We start from the raw sequence: 21,553 nt of genomic DNA, 5'->3' as shown, positions 1-21,553 counted from the left end.
TATATACAATGGAATATTACTCAGCCATAAAAAGAAATGAAATAGAGTTATTTGTAGTGAAGTGGATGGGTGTAGAGTCTGTCATACAGAGTGAAGTAAGTCAGAAAGAGAAAAACAAATACAATATGCTAACACGTATACATGGAATCTAAAAAAAATTGGTTCTGATAAACCTAGGGACAGGACAGGAATAAAGACACAGACTTGAGGACACAGGGAGGGGGAAGGGTAAGCTGGGATGAAGTGAGAGAGTAGCACTGACATATATACACTACCAAATGTAAAATAGATAGCTAGTGGGAAGGAGCTGCATCGCACGGGGAGATCAGCTCGGTGCTTTGTGACTACCTAGAGAGGTGGGGTAGGAAGGGTGGGAGGGAGACACAAGAAGGAGGGGATATGGGGATATATGTATACATATAGCTGATTCACTTTGTTATACAGCAGAAACTAACACAACATTGTAAAGCAATTATACTCCAATAAAGATGTTAAAAAAAGAAAAGAAATTGTGTGAAATGCATAAGGCATAAAGTTTGTTTATAGATTTTTTTCTTCACATGTGGATGTCCAGTTGTTCAAGAATTTTTTGTTGAATGGTTATCTTTCTCAATTTAATTACCTATGCTCCTCGGTCAAAGACATGTTGACTATATTTGTGTGGATCTATTACTGGGCTCTCTATTATGTTCCACTGATCCACGAATACTACACTGTTTTGATTTTGGTAGCTTTGTAATAAGTCTTGAAGTCGGATTGTCTCAGTCCTTTAACATTATTCTTCTTCAAAATTGTGTTGGTATTCTGAGTCTTTTCCCTTTCTTTGTAAACATTAGAATCAGTTTGCAATATTCATTAAATAACTTGCTAGGAGTTTGATTAGAACTTCATTAAATCTATAGATCAAGTTGGGAAGAATTAACATATTAATAATGAGTCTCTCTATTCATTAAATCATGTCATATCTTTAATTTCAAATTCCAACTGTTTATTGCTGATATATAGAAATTCAACTGATTTTTGTATATTAACTTTATATCTTGTAACCTTACTATAATCACTTATTAGTTCCAGAAATTTTCATTGTTTTTGATTCTTTGGCACTTTCTACGATCATGTCATATGTGAACATGCAGTTTTGTTTCTTACTTCCCAATCTGTATACCTTTTATTTCTTTTTCTTGGTTTACTGCGTTAGCTAGATCTTCTAGTATAATGTTGAATAGGAGTGCTGAAAGTTGACATCTTGCCTTATTTCTGATCTTAGTGGGAAAATTTGGGCACTTTTGATGGTTAGAATAAAAATTGTGAAGATCCTAAACATGGTCTAAACAGGACACTGCTTTGTTTGGGGCTCATTGCATGGAGAAACCACAACAGTGAAGTTAAGGAGCTGGAATTTACATTCATTGTAAAAGCCACTGATGAATGTTGGTAATCTTTGCAGAGAGTCGACACCAAAGGACTAAGCAGAATTCTCCAGTCATTTTCTTATTGAGGCCAGAATGGCCTGCTCAAGACTTTGGCTCAAGACTCATCAAAACATAGCTCAAAAATATAAAAACATATGGGCAGTCAGTCATACTCTTTGATCACTTTAGAATGGATCAAGAACTTATTTTAGCTTATCAATCAGTCCTTATGCAACTAGTCAAGAATATTTATTTATCATCTTATATATGCTAGTCCCTATCAGCTATGGATAGAGACTAGATAGCTTGTATATGAGAAATTCCCTTCACTCTGTATTATTTCAGTGTTAACAAAAATATTTTAAAACATTTAACTTATGGTTTAGTTTGTCAGAATTTGATTTAGAACCTGATCAGATGTATTTGGCTTTAGATGGGAAAAGATTTTTTTTCATGGATCAGTGACCAGATACATTAGTCTCCTATGGCTGCTGTAAAAAATTTCTTCAGTGACTTAATATAACTTATATTTATTACCTTATAGTTCTCTAGGTCAGAAGTCTGACACAGTTTTCTCTAGGATAAAATCATGGGGTCAGTAAGACTGTGTTCATTATTGGAGGCTCCAGGAGAAACTTCATTTCCTTATGGTGGCTGGACTGAGACTGAATTTTCTTGATGGTTATTGGCTGAGGGTCATTCTCAGTTTCTAGAGGCCATCTGGATTTCTTGGCCCATGGCCCCCTCCCTCCATTTTCAAAGTCAGTAATGAAGGTTGAGTGCTTCTCATGGCTCATGTCTCTGATCCACTCTTCTGCCTCTCTCTTCCACTTTTTTTTTTTTTTTTTTTTTTTTTTTTTTGCAGTACGCGGGCCTCTCACTGTTGTGGCCTCTCCCATTGCGGAGCACAGGCTCCGGATGCGCAGGCTCAGCGGCCATGGCTCACGGGCCCAGCCGCTCTGCGGCATGTGGGATCTTCCCGGACTGGGGCACAAACCCATGTCCCCTGCATTGGCAGGCGGACTCTCAACCACTGCACCACCAGGGAAGCCCTCTCTTCCACTTTTACCACTCATTTGATTAAATTAGGCACACCCAGTTATTCTGGAATAATATCCCCATTTCAAGGTCTTTGAAAGTCCCTTTTCCCATGTAAGGTAATATATTGACAGGTTCCAGGGATCAAGGCTTGGACATCTTTGGGGATCTATTATTTTGCCTGGCACACTAGGTATTGAACAGGAAAAAAGAAAGTCAAGTAAGAAAATATTTAAGAGAACGTCAAGGAAAATCACCCACAGTTTTGGATAACAAATATTTTGTAGCTTAAAAAAGTAAGTAATTCAGCTTAATTGTGGGCATTTAATTCATTTTTTCCAAGTTTAAAATACATGATTTCCTCAACAGTTACTCTTTCCAGACATTTTGTTTAAGATATTCATATATGATGCAACCATTCTCTTAAACTTTTAGCGAATGTAGCATACTGTGTAGATTTTCAGTGTTTAGGAAGTCCTTTTTTTCCAAAGCTTTGAAAATAGATGTTTCATTGAAATATTTGGAATGCCTGTATCATATAAAAAATGTTTTATATGAACACCTATCACTATGGTAAATATTATCAGAAAAGCAAAGGATGAGAGAGAAATAGTACCATTTCTAGGATATTCAGGTTTCAGTTAAGATGTCAGAGTTTAATTTCATTGTTATAATACTTTGTTCTTATCATTGATTTATTTAAGATTATATATGATATTTCAATTACTGGTATGATTCTTCTTCTGAACTGTTATATGCTGCTGGAGGACAAGATTATGTTTTAATTTTTCATTTTTTTCTCAGTGACTTGCTTAGTGCTTGGCATATAGTAATTACTCATTTTGCTTATTTTAGTTGAATTTAGAGTCACAGCAAAAGCCAATATTTTTCTTTGCTTAGGTTTTAATAAGTTTCCATAGAAACTATTATATTAGCCAAGTTAAAAACCTATTAATGTGTTTTTTATAAAATGGAATAACCTCGAGGAGCCAGTTTCGGTTTTATTTAACCAGTTTTATTACTTTTTAGTGTATGGTGGTAATAATTTAGGATAAAAAGGAGCCCATTTGATTGCAGTCTTTTGATTGCCAAGCATTCTAACAAACTAAAAATAATGTCATAAATATGTGCAAAAGTATAACTAATAAAATTGTCCTGCACACTTAAGATGGTAGTAAGCAAGCTTTCATTTTTAATATACTTAATTCAGACATTTGTTATTTCTAATAGAAATATAAATTTGATAGCAACATAACTCAGTGTATATTACTGAAAACTTTTACTGATAATTCCTTCAGCTAATTTCAATAAAAACTCCAACAGCAGAAAAATAGCATAAATTTGCTTAGTAATTTAAGGTCTACCATCCTGATACAAATATTTCTTAAAGAGAAATACCAATCTACTGCTAGTTTTACTCCAATAAGTTCCTTTTTTAAAAACTTCTTTATTCTGTGTGACAATCACTTGCAATGCAATTCCTGTGAATGAGCCTGAATGAACTCTTTTTAGGACTTTACAAATAAACTCATTAAAATCTGACCACAACCCAACAATGTAGGTACTGTTATCATCATCTCCATTTTTTAGGAGAGAAAACTGAGGTCTGGCAGAATTTATTAACTTGTCTAATGCCAAAGGGCTGTAAGAGGAGGAGCCTAGTTTGAGCCCTAGAAGTCTGTCTTCAGAGATAATCCTCACCACTGGGTCAGGCTTCTGCTCCCTGACAATTTTCCCAGCCCCCTCACCATGTTCCAGTCCCCTGGTCATGCTCCCTCTCCTCTGACCATTCTCCCAGTCCCCTGACCAGACTCCCAGCCTCTCGTTAATGCTCAATCCATTACCTGGAGGAAGTAAGTGTCTTCCTCCATAACAGGTAGAACTAGGCCACCACCCCTGTTGCTCCAGGAAGACACTTACAGAGAGAACACCCACCCTCGTGACAGAGAACAAGGGCAGAGTGCACTGGAAAATGCATTTTGCAGGAGGATTTCTGCACAGGAGAAAGCTTTCACACAGCTCACAGGGGGTCACCTGGGCCTCAGATCCAGCAATTGGTATTATGGTAACTATTTAAATGAATCCTGATGGTCAAGAAATAAATTGAATAAAATAGATAACTAATAAGGAACTACTGTATAGTACAGGGAACTCTACTCAATAATCCGTAATGGCCTATATGGGAGAAGAATAAAAAAAGAGTGGATATATGTATAACTGATTCACTTTGCTGTACAGCTGAAACTAACACAACATTGTAAATCAACTATACTCCAATAAAAATTTTTTAAAAGTACTGAATGCAATAAGTTCTATTTTTAAAGGGGCCTCCTTTCAATAGCACTATTGAGTGTGCTTTGGGGCTTTCTTGGGAATTCTCTTGGCAATGAGAATGTGGACTATGTCTCCATACTGGGTTAAAATCTATTGCTGGGTGTAGTACTTTCACTTTGAGTCATCAGATATGCTGTCCTTCCTGAATTGTTTAGAAATTTTTCATTTGCATATAAGCAAAATCTGACTTCAACTAGTTTACGGAAAGAATTCACTGTGAGGGTAATGGAACGGCTTGTACAACCAAAAGGATAAAACCAAAGATAGCCCATCAAAAGCAAATGGGACTAAGGACTACAGGTCCAGATTCTAATGCCCTTGCTCATCTCTGCTCCTGAGTATGCTCAGTTCCCTCTCCTTTCTTCCCCTCTCCTCTCTTTCCTTCCTATTACATACACTCCCTTCCTTCCCTCTCTACTTTTTTCCCCTTCCCCCTCCTTCCCACTTTTTCTCCAGACATATATTTTTCTCTTCTACTGTAAACATAATACTTTATACTCAGGATTAGTTCTGCCAAATACCAATACCAAATATAACACTGATCTCCATTATTCCAAGTACAGGAAAAAAATTGGTATTTAAAATTTTTATTTTACTTGTTGATAGGTAAGGCCTGGGTCAGCAAACACTTTCTTCAAAAAGCCAGGTGATAAATGTTTTAGTCTTTTTAGGCTATGTTGTCAAAGTCGTGACTACTCAAATCTACCATAATAGTGAAAACACTGTCATAGATAATAAATAAATGAATGAGTGTGGCTATGTTTCAATAAAATTTCTTTAATTACAAGAGGCCTGTACTCAACCTCCAGGCCACAGTTTGCCAGTTCCCAGTTTAGGCTAAATCATCTACATAATCTTTCCAAGTGTTCTTTTTTCACAGTGGACTTAGGTATTTTAGGTGACTCATCAAGGCTACTTGTAGCTGATTATGGTTAGAGATTAGTTTGAATTGCTCAGATTCTCCTAACCCAGCAAATTTACCCAACCATATACAATTATAAAGGGTCACTTTTGTCTTTATACCAGCCTGTTCTCAATCAACAGAGACAATAAACATTAGTCTCATTTAAAGTACTATGGATTCTTTTTTCTATTTTGATGTATAATAATGTCAAAATCCTGTAATAGCTTAATCACTGCCTTAGCTGTTGTACAATTCTCATTTCCTCTTGGCTTTCCTAAAAAGCAATAAAGCAGCATTTGTTCTGAATTAAAAGCTTGATCTAGTATTAAAACTAATTTCTTCTGCTCAGACATTTCTACCTGCCAGTGATGCTTCCTGCAAATAAATCGTTCTGCTTGCCCTCCAAAACTCATGACATCCTGCCTTTCTCCAACATGGAAGTCCATAATTCCTTGATACTTTGTATTGATAGATTGCCACCTAAACACCGTTTCTAACTATCACTTTAGAAGATTGGTTGGTTTGTTGATTAGTTGACTGTTCTTATCTGTTATCTTCTATTTCTAGGTGATTTGTGATAGTTAACTTTGTGTATTAACTTGACTAGATCATGAGAAACCCATAAATTCAGTTAAATATTATTTCTGGGTGTGTTTGTGAGAGCACTGAATCAGTACACTGAGTAAAGTGGACTGTCTTCACCAGTGAGGGTGGGCATCATCTTTTACTTCATGGCCTGAGAAGAACAAAAAGGTGAACAAGGGAAGATTTACTCACTCTCAGCCTGACCACCTGAACAGGGACATCAATCTTCTGTCCTCAGCTTTCTGGTTCTCAGGCCTTCAGACCTGGACTGGAATCTTCCAACTACACAATTGGCTTTCCTGTGTCTACAGCTTGCATTGCAGTGGGCAGATTGTGGGATCTCTCAGCCTCTGTAATTGTGTGAGCCAATATCATTCATTTATATATACATTTATCCATATATCCCCTATTGGTCCCTTTTCTCTGGAGAACCCTGACTACTACACCACCCTAGAAACTGAAACTACCCAGTAACCTTATACATTTACTTATTTATTCATGTCTGCTTCTTATTTCTGCTCTACTTTGTACCACTGACAATCAGTGATATATGGAATATTATACTCTAAAACTAGCCAGTGGCCAGGTGAACACTGAACAGACATTAAAATACAGGGTATTGATAATTCCAAAGCTTTTTTCTGGCTCAAATCCAGTAAAGCAGATTTAAAGAGGCTGACTATAATGCCTACAACTCCCACTGCCCTTTGCTAAGGGAAACCAATACATTCCCAAACCCCTGCTGAGAAAGCAATCCTAGGCAGAAATTACCTATTCACTACCAAGTGAGACTGGCATCATCTTTAGGGCTAGGTTAGTACTTGACCCAATCAAGCCAAAATATAAGTTTATCAGTGACAATCAGCTTTAAATGAAAGCTCTGCCTAAATAGGAAAAAGAGAAGTTAGGATCAGGAGATTCTCCCCTGGAATTTGACCTAGAGATATGCCTAGAGCATCATTCAGTTATTAGTATGGACAGAATAGAATGAGATTCCAAAAAACAAAAAACAGATACAGAGAGATCTGTTAAATCACATTAACGAAGTATGCTAAAGTGATAACTCAAGAACTCTTACTGTGATTAGGGGACCCACATAGTGCAGCCAACCAAACTGCCCTGGGTCCTGATATATCTTCAAAGCCATCAAATATGTTCCCATTTTGGAGAGGCCTTGGTCTCTCTGGGTATCTCTGGGTCCTATGATTTTCTAGTTTCTTTTATCGACACATGCTGTTTGATAATAACCCGTTAGAGATAGTCTAAATTGAGTCTTATTTTTATCCTAAAAAGAATAACTAACACATATCCACTGAACTCAAAGAAAGAAAGAAACAAAAAACACATTAAAAAAACAGAGAAAAACATCTTAGTTCACATGTAACCAAACAGAATGTGAAGAGAATATAATATTGTTAAAACAAAAGGTTTGGCAATTCTTATTTTATTTTCTTCCTATGTACTGATGTTTGCACCATAAATAGGGAGATATTGAACAAAGTTAATAACACCACATTAGAGCTACATAATGTTTGGAACAAGCTGTTCTTATGAGACATCAAAAAGTGTTATTAGCAATGAACAGAACAGTGAGGGTAATTAGTGGAGGATTACTTTTAATAGATATTAACTTTATTTAGATCTTTTAAGTGTGGGTAATTGGGTGGGTGCTGTGAAAATAGCAAACATGGATAAGTTGGATGTAAGCAAAAGATTTATTTTTAATGAACAAAAGACTTAATTTTAATAAAAATTGAAAGAATAGCTAATTCTGTGGGAAGCTGATATAATCCTTTTTACACATCATGGCATTCTTTATGTAAAGTTCATAAAGATATGTAGAAGCTTGGAATTAACTTGATTTAAGTATGAAAGTTTTAGATCTTTAAAAGGCAATATCTCTGTTGTACTGACATGAAAATAAAATTTATTTTCGAGGTACCCCTCCCAAAAAAGCAGTTGTTTTACGATTAGTTTATGCTTCATTTCAAGCTATGATGTGTAAGAAATGTAATGACCTTGTTTAGAAATATTTGTAAGTGTTCAAAAAGTTATTCAAGAGCAGTCTGGCTTTTTATAGTGATCTGAGAGAGTATCATCTCTAGTTAGTTTAAGATTACAGCACTGGGCAAAATTATCTAATAATATGATCAACATTTTCCATTTGTTAGTCATTAACATTTCATTTGTTAAACTGATTTCAGTAATCAAATTCTATTCATTAAATCACAATGTTATTCACTGATTTATTTACTGAGTGCTCACATAGTACTCAGTGCTTTTCCTATTTTTCTCAATAAAAATGGTTGTCTGTTATGTTAGTGTTCTGTGGATTAGCAAATTTATAAATACATTTCATGATATTTAGAAGTATATTTTTCCTCACAGTGAATTTTTCAATGACACAAAACATGTTTACTAATAAACCCAAGTATCTTCACTTCCTCTGGAAAAGAAAGCCAAAAGTGGATAAACTTATGCTTATAATTAATGCCTCAGTATTTTCTCTAACTTGGAAATGATTTATATATTCAATGAATATCAATCATTAACTTATCTCAGAATAACTTTAAGGTTTCAAGTTACCAAAAAGATTTTGGGACTGATTTTTAAGTAAACACACCATAAAGCATAATTATTGTTGAGAAGTCCATTTATAAATTTTCTCTTACATCTAGTTAATTTACTTGTTTTTAACAATTATGTTCAGATTACTCATGAAAATATCTTGAGACACTAAACAGCTAACCATCATCTAAAGTTAACTTTCTTGCTGACAAATTCTGTAATAGATATAACATGAGCTTATTTGACTTTTAGTAAACCTAGGTGGGATAAAAGTTGTATATCTACATTATATTTAATACCAATAGCTCTAAAAAACATGCTTGTTTAAATTAAACAAAAAAACCCCCTTAATTAGCTTTTATTTATTGAAGAGTATCCTAGATCATATGAACCTGAACAACATTTAAGTTAGGTTTTTTAGTTTTTCTGAGAGTATACTTGATTTATATAAATGCTTAATTTTCTTTACGCCCATTAAAAGTGCTCTTTAAAAATTAATTTTGGCAATACCATCTGGAGGTAGTAAAATGCCACACATCTATAACATATATACATAGACATATATAAAAATATAGACAGACAAAAACAGAGAGCTTATAGCTTTCACTTAATCATGTGACAGGTACAATAATACAAAACTCAATATTTAAAAAAGAGTTGGATCTGAACCATGCCATAGTGCAATTTCTGACATATGGCATAAGTTAAGTTATGTGCTCAGATGGCTTAAACTTTTTATTAATATTTGTGGAGAAGACTTTTAAGATTTTTATTTCAACTACTTTCCAAACAGCTTGTCCTCATTTTTTGTTTTTTCCTTCTGATAATAATTACCTCCCTGATGTTTGCATTTCAAAGAGATGGCTCTCAGTTCCTAGAGAAGACCAGATAGAATATTTACATCTCCAAAGCACAGAGAAAGAATACAAGTTCCTCCAAGGACTTTTGTTTTCTAAGGTCAGATTATTTACAATACCTACAAGCCTTCTGAAATAAATGGGGGAAGGGGGTGGGATTGATAAAAAGAATAGGTGGGCTTTTTCTGTTCTTGTAAAGAGTCAATTTGTAGGACAGATGCTTTTAACTCCTCAAAGAATTGGGTAATAACCTGAGTGATAGCAAGACACTAATCTACCAATCCAAGTACATTATCTTCAATTTGCTTCTTTGTATCAAGGTGAAGGTTTTCAACTAAGACAGAAATCAAAAGACTACTATGATTTGGACTTAGAGCTGTTTTCCCAAGTTCCTCAGTAGTTTATGCTGTGAACTTACCTTGAAATTTTGTGAGTCCTCTAATGGTAGCCACCCATCATGTACTCCCAGAACCTTTCCAAGATGTCAGAACCTTTCTGGGAACCATATATACATTAAATAAAGTTTGTTTGAATTGCAGAGCTGCACACAAGGGAGCAGAGCTTGAATCAAAGAGTGACTCACCCACAGCCATCAGTAACAACAAGAGGAACAGTGAACAGTTCAGCAGCCACCTGCCTGTATATCTTGTCCCACAGGCCATTAGCAGTCAGCTCCCAATCCCATCCTGGGCGTCAAAAACTGTTAAAAAAATAATTAAAGAAGACAATTTAGGTGATACGAACTTTAACACTTAATGAAATGGACAGTCTCCTTGTGGAGAACTGCAAAACGGGATAGAAGGCAATAAAATTTTATAGGATAAAGAATAAAGAACAAGGAAGAGATGAATAAAAATATCTGATTGGCTGGGGCCACACAGTCAACCTTGTTTGGGGTGAGAAGACCTAGAGTTGTTTTGGCGTTTGGGGACTGGCTGACTGAATATACTGTTCTAATCAAGCACAGCATTTATAAGGACACAAAAGTTACTTAAGTTTCATCTATTGATGTGGCACCCCAGGCAGGAGTGGTTCCATCCTGGGCGTAGAAAATTATTTCAACATCAGGCATTCAGATAGTGAAATAACTTGGTCTGATGTCCCCAAGTTGGAAACTGCTAAAGCAGGACTTCAAATTCAGGTCTACCTATAGTCACTCCAAACATTTCGATGTTTCATGAAGTCAACCTTCAGAGACATGGTGTTTTAAGATGCTCTAAATTGTAAACAAGTTTCATATGAGCAAATACATGGTTTTATAACAATGAGAGATTTTATTTTGGCAGTCTACTTATAAAGCTCAGATGTAAATAAATCTGCAAACAGAATCAATAACAAATTATCAACGTCATTGCTTTAGCCAGGTAGAATGAAGACAAAAACTGGAGGTTATTATTTATCTGATAAATCCACACTTGCCCAAAGAATCCACAATGCATTATTTGTATATGCCACCACATTTAGATGTACCACTTGCATAGATCATTTTACATAATTGACAGTCCTCCTCTGTTCTAAGCCTGTTGAAGGCAAAAGCTATTTTTTTGATACGGGCATATGGACCATTTGTTAAATTAACATTTTCTCTATGTATTCATCCAAAACGAAAGATTTAATTATCTTTGCCTTTTTCCTGAGTTTACGCGTTCATCATCTGCAGTAGGTGGCCTATTGGATTTAAGTTTGAAATGGAAAAGGATAAGTTGCTATGGAAAGGATTTCTAATTACAAATTATATTGTGTAACTTAGGAAGACAGAAAAGAAAGTATTTTCAAAATTATGAGCCTATAATAGGATTCTTATTTTAACAAATAGCATCTTAATTTGCTAACTAAATAATTAGCCTTTCAATAGCAGCACTAATTGATGAAATCATTATTTCAAACTGCCACTGGAGAAGAGATTCTTTTGGTCAAACTTTTAGTTTTGTTTTTCCTTTCCGAGGGAAAATATCCAGCTGAAGAAAACAACTGGTGCGTGTTCTAGAAGGTCAAATCAGGGGCCAACCAGTGAAATGACCAAAGGGTGATTTGCAGTTATATTCTGGAAGGGTAACAAAAATAAATGGTAAAAATATTCTCCATAAACTTTTTTACAACCCATTAAATTCTTGAATTTTAGACTCTCAAACATTCTGTTATCTCCTATTTGCTTTTGTAAAGTAAAATATGTGTTCAGCATTCCTTTACTGTATGATAATGATGGGTTAGGATTAATTTCCTGAATCATATGCCAAATCATGTGAAACAGATTAGTCAATCTACGATATATTTTAAAAATTGTGTTTCAAGTCCTGAAAATTGGTAGTCCAACTATATAGCATACGGTATGTTTCCAGGATTTGCTTTAAAGCACCTCCCCATTGTTCTAGCAATGGTCAATACATATTGACCAAAAAAGAATTATCATTTCTTTTTTGGCTGTTTCATCTTTCCAGTCTAATTTTCTGCATTTCTTGCTCTTAAATAGATTTAGGTTTAATCGTAACATGCTAAAACTATGTATCATATTGGCTCTGTTGAAAATGTTCTTATAGACTTGTCTAACATATCTATTGATGTAATATCCTTGTGGGCTAAAGCTGAAGGGAGAGTACTTCCAGCAAAGGCAAAACACATAGGTCAGACATAAATTAGTTGTAATAAAATGGCAATATAATTTAACTTAATATGTATTAATATTATCATTAATTTTAGTATTTCAAGACATAATTTTCATTTTTATTATGTTTTTAATATCTTGCTGACATTTAAATCTAGCTGTTTGTTTCCTAAAGATTATGTGATGTCTAGACTATTTGTATTTGTGTTATTGGGAAAGAACAATTGACAGGGTTCTTAGAAACAAAGAGGTCTTTTTACATGCAATCTCTCGAAAAATTAAGTTTACTACCAAAAAAAAAAAAAATAATACACTTGCTCCAACTCTTTGGCCAGATTAGAACTGGAGGATGTAGTAACAGTATTTTTAAAGTGACGTATATACACAACTTAATGATTTTGATATTCCAGTTTTCAAAAAGATTTTTTGATTGTGTTCTTTTGACAATTATAAAGTGCACTGCCGGGCCTCCCTGGTGGCGCAAGTGGTTGAGAGTCCGCCTGCCGATGCAGGGGATACGGGTTCGTGCCCCGGTCTGGGAGGATCCCATATGCCGCGGAGCGGCTGGGCCCGTGAGCCATGGCCGCTGGGCCTGCGCATCCGGAGCCTGTGCTCCGCAACGGGGGAGGCCACAACAGTGAGAGGCCCGCATACCGCAAAAAGAAAAAGAAAAAAAAAATAAAGTGCACTGCCAAACTGACAGGCTGGAAAGACTGAAGCGGCTGTATTTGTACAGATGAAGTATTGTACCTATTGGCAGATTCAAGTGCTGAAATCAGTTGTCCATTTTTCAAAGATATTAGCTATGTAGATCAGATAACACCTGGGCTCTGACATTTGCTCTGACTGAAAATTGGTTGTAAGTATACATTTAAGTGTTGACTTGGATCTTTGAGTATCACTATTTTTTTCAGTCTTGGCTGTATCAAACCACCTTTCTAAATGTAAACATTTTCTACATGTTGGCAGAAGCATCAGTGAAAAAAGTATGGTGGATGGAGTACAATGAATAATGGTCCAATGCTCATAGGCTAATCTTAGTAGAGAATTTATGATTTTGGTATTCTTCCCCAAGCAGTGATTCTCAATCCCTTTGAGGATGTCATTCCCTTGAGAATATGAAAGTTATAGAATAGCACTGTCCAAAAGAAATATAATGTGAGTCACATAATAGTAAATATTCTAGCATCCACATTAAAAGATAAAATAAAAATGACTGAAATTAAAATGAGTACTAGAATAAACAGTTGTTTCTCAGTATCCATGGGGGGATTGGTTTCAGGAGTCCCCAGGGCCCCTAGGGATGCTTAACTGCTTTATATAAAATGACGTAGTATAATAAATACAGTCAGCCCACTCTATGGGTGGGTTTAGCATCTGCAGGGACTGAAATTCCAATCCCTGGTTGGTTGCATCCACAAATGCAAAACATGTGGATACAAAGGGCTGACTGTACGTAACTTTATATTTATATAGGTATATAAATAAGACATATACATAATTATCTCAAAATATCTATCAAAATAATTTGAGATATTTTAATGTTTTTTCAACTAATTCTTTTTTTTAACATCTTTATTGGAGTATAATTGCTTTACAATGTTGTGTTATTTTCAACTAATTCTTAAAAATCTGATATGTATTTTACAATTAGAGCACATCTCAATACACACACTAAATTTTAATTGGATATATGTGATCTGTATTCAAATTTCATAAAATTTACAGTTGAAAAATTATCCTTACATATGTACAAGTTGTTCCAAACATATTTATGCTTTACAGTAACTTAACTGAACACCACAAAATAATTTTCTTTAATATTTACATTCACATTGACAAGACAGGTTAACTTTGGGAAAAACTGATTTAACTTTGAGGTAAAAGCATATTACTTTCAAGACTGTTAACAGTCTAAATTAAGTAAATTCAATACTTCTTGTTTTAATTCCCATAGAATTCAAAGCATCATTACATACATTGAACAGCAACTCTAAATTTATCAATATCAACCAAATTCTTCAATTTTTTCTTACAGACTTCGTAGCCAATTTGTATCATACTATCAATTACGACTATATTTTCTGCATATTGATTCAAGTAGGAAAATAGGTAGAATCAGTATCATTGATTTATACTATGGAAATTTTAAATCAACATGTTATTTTACCTGCCTAAGTCATGACTAAATTTTCCTTTTCTTACAGGTTCAAATTTATCTCATTCATGGGCAGTGCGATTTTAGTGAGGTAATATAAATCACAAGGCCATTTTTGTCTTTGTTTGATGAATATTCTTGTAAGAACTCTTTTTTTTTAAAGAAAATCTAGAATTGGAATTAATATTACAGTAAACCATTGAAAACTTTTTCCATGATTCAAAGTAATTTTTCCATGATTCCAGTGATTATAAGGAATCATTAATGATCATTAAAGTAATTGTCTTCTATTTCTTTCAGCAGTTCAATAAATTGCCAAGGTTTCACAGTACCTGCATACATAAAATAAAATATCAACAATACCCGTGACACTTTCCATAGAATCTGCTTCAAAAAATTTTGTGAAATAGTTTCAACATGTATCCCACAATGGAAAAAAGCAAAAAGGGATTTATCACTATTTTGTTTTAAAACCCCAATACCTATAGATCTTTCAGCTAAAATAACAGAAGCAGCATCCATCATTATAGAAACAAATTTTTCATATCTAGCTGAATTCTCCATTCATGGATATAAAAACTTGAAATTTCTATTTCACAGAAATTTCTGTCTGCACTGTTTAACTACAACACCCCATTCCTGGGATATGCAACCCTGGGATAAGTTCTACCCAATCACAGTGCATGATTCTTTTAATGTGCTGTTGAATTTGGTTTCCTAGTATTCTACTGAAAAATTACTGGCCACTAATTTTCTTTTCGTGCGGTATTCTTATCTGAGGTTGGTGTCAGAGTAATGCTGGCCTCGTAAAATGAGTTTGGAAATGTTCTCTCCTCTTAAATTTTTTAGAAAAGTATGAAAAGATTGATATTAATTCCTTTTTAAAAAAAAATCTTTTCTGGAGTACAATTGCTCCACAATGCTGTGTTAGCTTCCACTAAACAACAACGTGAATCAGCTATAGGCATACATACATCCCCACATCCCCTCTCTCCTGCATTCTCCTCCCAACTCCCTCACCCCACCCCACCCCTCTAGGTGGTCACAAAGCACTGAGAGCCCATCTCCCCGTGCTATGCAGCTTCCTCCCACCACAGGTCCACTCCACATTTGGTGGTGTATATATGTCAATGCCACCCTCTCACTTTGTCCGTGCTTACACTTCCCCCTCCCCAAGTCCAGAAACAAGTCATGGATCATGGGACACTGGCAGTGGTGTGCTGCACAGGCTCCTGATTTGGTGTGGCTAGTGACCTGTGCTTGCACACAGGATTCTTGGTGGCTGCAGCAGCAGTGTTGGCATTTCATGACTGTCCCTGGGGTCAAGCTGATAGCTGTGGCTTGTGCCCATCTCGGGAGCTCATTTAGGTGGTGCTCTGCCTTCTCTGGACAGACAGGGAAGGAATCCCCTCTCCTCACACACCCCGAAACAATGGTCTCTTGCCTCTTAGAAAGGTCCTTTTTCCTCGACTCCCTCCCAGCTAGCTGTGGCACACTAGCCCTCTTCAGGCTGTGTTCACACAGCCAACCCCAGTCCTCTCCCTGGGGTCTGACCTCTGAAGCCCAAGCTTCAGATCAAAGCCCCCACCTGCCCTGGCGGGTGAGCAGACAAGCCTCTCAGGCTGGTGAGTACTGGTCAGCACCGATCATCTGTGTGGGAATCTCTCCGCTTTGCCCTCTGCACCTCTGTTGCTGTGCTCTCCTCCATGGCTCCGATGCTTCCCCCACGCCCACCCCCTTCTCCGTCAGTAAAGCGTCTTCCTAGTGTGGGGAAACTTTTCCTTCTTCACAGCTCCCTCCCAGAAATGCAGGTCCTGCCCCTATTTTTTATCTCTGTTTTTTCTTTTTTCTTTTGCCCTACCCCAGTACGTGGGGAGTTTCTTGCCTTTTGGGAAGTCTGAGGTCTCCTGCCAGCATTTCGTAGGTGTTCTGTAAGAGTTGTTCCACATGCAGATGTATTTTTGATGTATCTGTGGGGAGACAGGTGATCTGAATGTCTTACTCCTCCTCCATCTTGAAGGTCCCCCTGATATTAACTCTTTAAATGTTTGTTAGAATTCATCAGTGGGACCACACTCTTCCTAAGATTTTCTTTGTTAGAAAATTTTTTATTAAGATTCAATCTCATTACTTGTTATTGGTGTGTTAAGATTTTCTATTTATTCATGATTCGTTCTTGGTAGGTAATATGTTTGTAGGAATGTACTCATTTCTTCTAGGTTGTCCAAATTATTGTTGTATAACTGTTCATAGTAATATCTTATGAAACTTCGTATTTCTATCGTTAAAACTGTAATGTCCATTTTTTCTTTGATAATTTTCTTTATTTGAGTCCTATGTCTTTTCCTATTCAATACAGTATTGGAAGCCCTAGCCAGAGCAATTTAGCAAGAAAAGAAAAAATGGTTACCAAATCAGAAAGTAAGAAATAAATCTAGTTAACATCTTAACTTTTATGGTGAACATTTTTCAATATATTCAAATATCAAATCATTATGTCATTTACCAGAAACTAATACAATGTTATATGACAATAATATTTCAATAACAAATAGAAAAAAAAGAAAGGAAAAATAAAATTGTTTCTGTTTGCAGATGACATGATCTTATATATGGAAAACCCTAAAGGATCCACCAAAAAAAAACTGTCAGAACTAATGAAAAGTTTTGGTTTCAGGACAGAAAAGCAACATGCAAAAATAAACTGCATTTCTGTACACTAACAACAAACAAAAGCAAATCATCAAAACATGACAAAATAACTTTAAATAGAGGAGAAAATAAAAAAGAAAGAACTACAAAGACAACTTGAAAACAAGGAATAAAATGGCAATAAGTACGTACCTATTAATAATTACTTTAAATGTCAGTGGACTGAAGGTACCAATCAAAAGACACAGAGTGGCTGACTGGATAAAAAATAAACCCTTCAATATGTTGCCTGCAAGAGACTTACTTCAGGGTGAAAGACACACACAGACTGAAAGTGAGGGATGGAAAAATTTCATGTGAATGGAAACAACGAGAAAGCAAGGATAGCAACACTCATATCAGACAAAATATACTTTAAAACAAAGGCTATAATGAAGACAAAGAAGGGCATTATATAATGGTTAAAAAATCAATACAAGAAGAGGATACTATGCTCAACATACACTCACCCAATAAGGAAGTACCTAAATATATAAAACAAATACTAACAGACATAAAGGGAGAAATAGACAATAATAGTAGGAGACTTTAACAGCCCACTGACATCAGTAGATGGATTACCCAGGCAGATAATCAATAAGGCAACAGAGGTCCTAAATGACATGGTAGACCAGCAGTTGGACTTTATTGATATCTACAGAACACTACATCCCCAAGGAGCAGAACACACATTCTTCTCAAGCATGCATGGAATGTTCTCCAGAATAGACCACATACTAGTTCATAAAACAAACCTCAACAAATTTAAAAGGATAGAAATTATATTAAGCATGTTTTCTGACCACAAAGGTATAAAACTAGAAATGAACTACAGAAAGAAAAACAGGGAAAGCACAAACATGTGGAGACTAAACAACACGCTTGATGAGACAGGCTCATCAAGAAAAATAGAGTCAGGACCCAAATGAACAAAATAAGAAATGAATGCAAAGAAATAACATCAAATACCACAGAGATACCAAAAATAATGAGAGAATATTGTGAATAGTTATATGACAACAAATTGGAGAATCTAGAAGAAATGGACAAATTTCTAGAAACATACAGCCTGCCAAGACTGAGTCAAGAAGAAACAGACATTTTTAAAAATATTTATTTATTTAAACCATTTTTAAAAAATGAAGATAGTTAATTTACAATGCTGTGTTAGCTTCAGGTGTACAGCAAAGTGATTCAGTTATACACACATATATATACATATATATTCTTTTTCAGATTATTTTCCATTATAGATTATTACAAGACATTGAATATAGTTCCCTCTGCTCTACAGCAGGTCCTTGTTTTTTATCTACTTTATACATAGTAATAGGTATATGTTAATCCTATCCTCCTAATTTATCTCTCCCCCTGCCCTGCTATCCCCACTGATAACCATCATAAGTTTGTTTTCTATGTTTGTGAGTGTATTTTTGTTTTGTAAATAAGTTCATTCATATAATATTTTTTTAGATTTCACATATAAATGACATCATATGGTATTTGTCTTTCCCTGTCTAACTTACTTCACTTAATATGATAATCTCTAGTTCCATCTATGTTACTGCAAATAAATTACCATATGATCCTGTAATCCTACTCCGGAGCACATATCCAAAGAAACAGACATTTTGAACAGACCGATCACTGTAAGTGAAATTGAATTTGTAAAGAAAAAACTCCCAGCAAACAAAATTCCGAGACCAGATGGCTTCACCCGGGAATTCTACCAAATATATAAAGAAGAACTTATACATACCCTTCTCAAATTAATACAAAAAACTGAAGAGGAAGCAACACTCCCAAATTGATTCTGTGAGGTCACCATTCCCTGATACCAAAACCAGCAAAGACACTACAAAAACAAAAATACAGAACAATATTTTTGATGTATATAGATGCAAAAATCCTCAACAAAATGCCAGCAAACAGAATCCAACAATAAATAAAAAGGGTCATACACCATGATGAAGGTGGATCAGCAAACATAATACTTAACAATGAAAAACTGAAATCCTTCCTGCTAAATTCAGGAACCAGACAAGTATGCCCACTCTCACCTCTTCGATTTAACATAATAGTGGAAGTTCTAGCAATCAGACAAGAAAAAGAAATAAAAGCATCCAAATTGGAAGGGAAGAGGTAAAACTAGTTTCATATGATATGATATTCTACATAGAGAACTCTAAAGTCTCCACCCAAAAAGTATTAGAGCTAATAAATAAATTCATCAAATTGCAGGATACAAGATTAATATACAGAAATCAGTTGCAATTCTATACACTAATAATGAAATGTCAGAAAGAGAAAAAAATTTTTTTAAATCCCATTTAAAATTGCATCAAAGAAAATAAAGTTCCTATGAATATTAGGTTCCTCCTAACCAAGGAGGTGAAATACTTAACAATTTATAATTTCTATGACTATGAATATTAAGTCATCAAAGGTTGCTCACTACTGGATATATGATCACTTACATGTCATATATAGTTTCATATATATCAGCTGTAACCTCAACCTTCTCACACACTCAGAAAACCGTGTCTGAAGGAGGTGATGGTGATATTACTGAAAAATTATATTCAAAATTATATTGTTATTTCTATTGTAAAAATTAGTTGATAATGAAATGTATTTGTTATTTGTAACAGAAAGAAAATTTAAAGATACCTCAAACAGCCCACATCAGTGATGCCCCTTAATAGTTGAGAATAAATAACCTGGTAGATAGAGAACCAGACAACAAATATAAAGAATACAGAGGGAAGTATGCCAACAGATATGATAAAGCTGTCAGAACTTACATAATTTAAAAAACTGGTGCCAAGAAAAGAATCACACTTAAATTATGCCTGCATATTGTTTCTGTCGTGTCATTTTAGGTAGCAAGTACCTTTTCAGTTAATGGTATATAGATAAATATATCATGTGAATTTAGTTGTTCTTGACAATTTTTTGTTGTTTTTTAATAACTAGTTAAGATCCCTTTAAGAGTAATTAAGTAGAGAACCTGAACAAATATTCTGAATCAAAAAAAGTAACTGATATTTTGGTGTCAAGAGGAATTTTGATATTACGATTTAAGTGTCAAATTTTGGTGATCAGGTAAACAGTAACCAGTAAAAAAAAAAAAAATCATACTTAAAGGGACTAATTCTGCCTTACTTATTTAATATGTAACATTTCAGGTGTGCTGCCAGGCTAGATTGTGGAGCAATTTTATTATCCCTTTGCCTATCTTGGTCCTTTCACAGGAAACAAGATTTAATGACATACATCCCTTAACAGATCCTACTTCTTTCTGCATAGGACAATTACAATTTGAGGATTCATCTGTTGCAAAAATAACCCGGAGTTTCAAAAATAACCTGTTGAGTATTTTTGAGTCATCTGGAAAAATTATTTGCCTGCAGAAGCCAATTATCAGTAACAGCAGAGTTCATGTATTAGTAGGAGAAGAGAAATTGTTTAACATTGCACTCAGCATTGTTGTTGCATTAGAAACTAAAGGGTAAATTTTAAAATTTTTATTATGATTAATAGAAGGCTTATTGCATTCCATATTTCTGGAGAAAGAATTAAAATGCAAGCACTGATGTTTAATAAGATGAGGGGGATTAACACGATAGACAATTACTATGAAAACATTGAAAATATTTTATCATACTTTTAATAACTGTCCTTTTAAAGATATAGATCTCTCCTCGTGATTCATGTACTTATTGTCTTTTGTCTCTAAAATCTTCTAAATTTCTTAATAGAAAGCTTCAAAGAAATCAGTAAAGTTCAAACGAAACAAGTTAAAAATTATTAATTGTGACTCAGCATAAGCATTTTCTATTTCTAATGTCAAGATTTTGTTATATTACAAAAGGCTGCTACATGCCCTTTAATCAATTTAACATTTTATTTAAAGGAACATGTGCACTCTGTGTGTCAAGCACTGTGCATTATGGATACAAAGAAAAATAAGATGTAGTTTCTGCATTCAATAAGCTCAGCATGTAAGAAAACAACCTTGTAAAAATAATTCCAATACCGTACACTAAGTTAATGGAACGTCCCATAAGTAAAACATGGAAAAAGTGCTTCTGCTAGCTTAAGGTTCAAGTTTTCCTGAAGGGAGTAATGTTTGAATTGAGCCAAGATGATTGACTTAAATAAGTAAAAGAGGGTGGAACTACAAACCCAAAGATAGTCTTACATTCTGATATAGCTTTAAGCCACACTTCCAGTTGTACCTAGGAGTAACCTAAAGCTAACATTTCGGATCTGATTTATGTTGGTACTGTGTAGAGAACAAAATAGCAGGAACACTCATCAAGATATGAACTTATTTTTAACAACAGGATACAATAATCAGGAAAGACATAATTATTATATTATTACTATTATCAGTCATTC

This window comes from Mesoplodon mirus (genome assembly GCF_964341445.2).
Source record: "Mesoplodon mirus genome assembly, chromosome: 1".
Taxonomy (NCBI): Eukaryota; Metazoa; Chordata; class Mammalia; order Artiodactyla; family Ziphiidae; genus Mesoplodon; species Mesoplodon mirus.
This window is presented reverse-complemented; position numbering follows the sequence as displayed.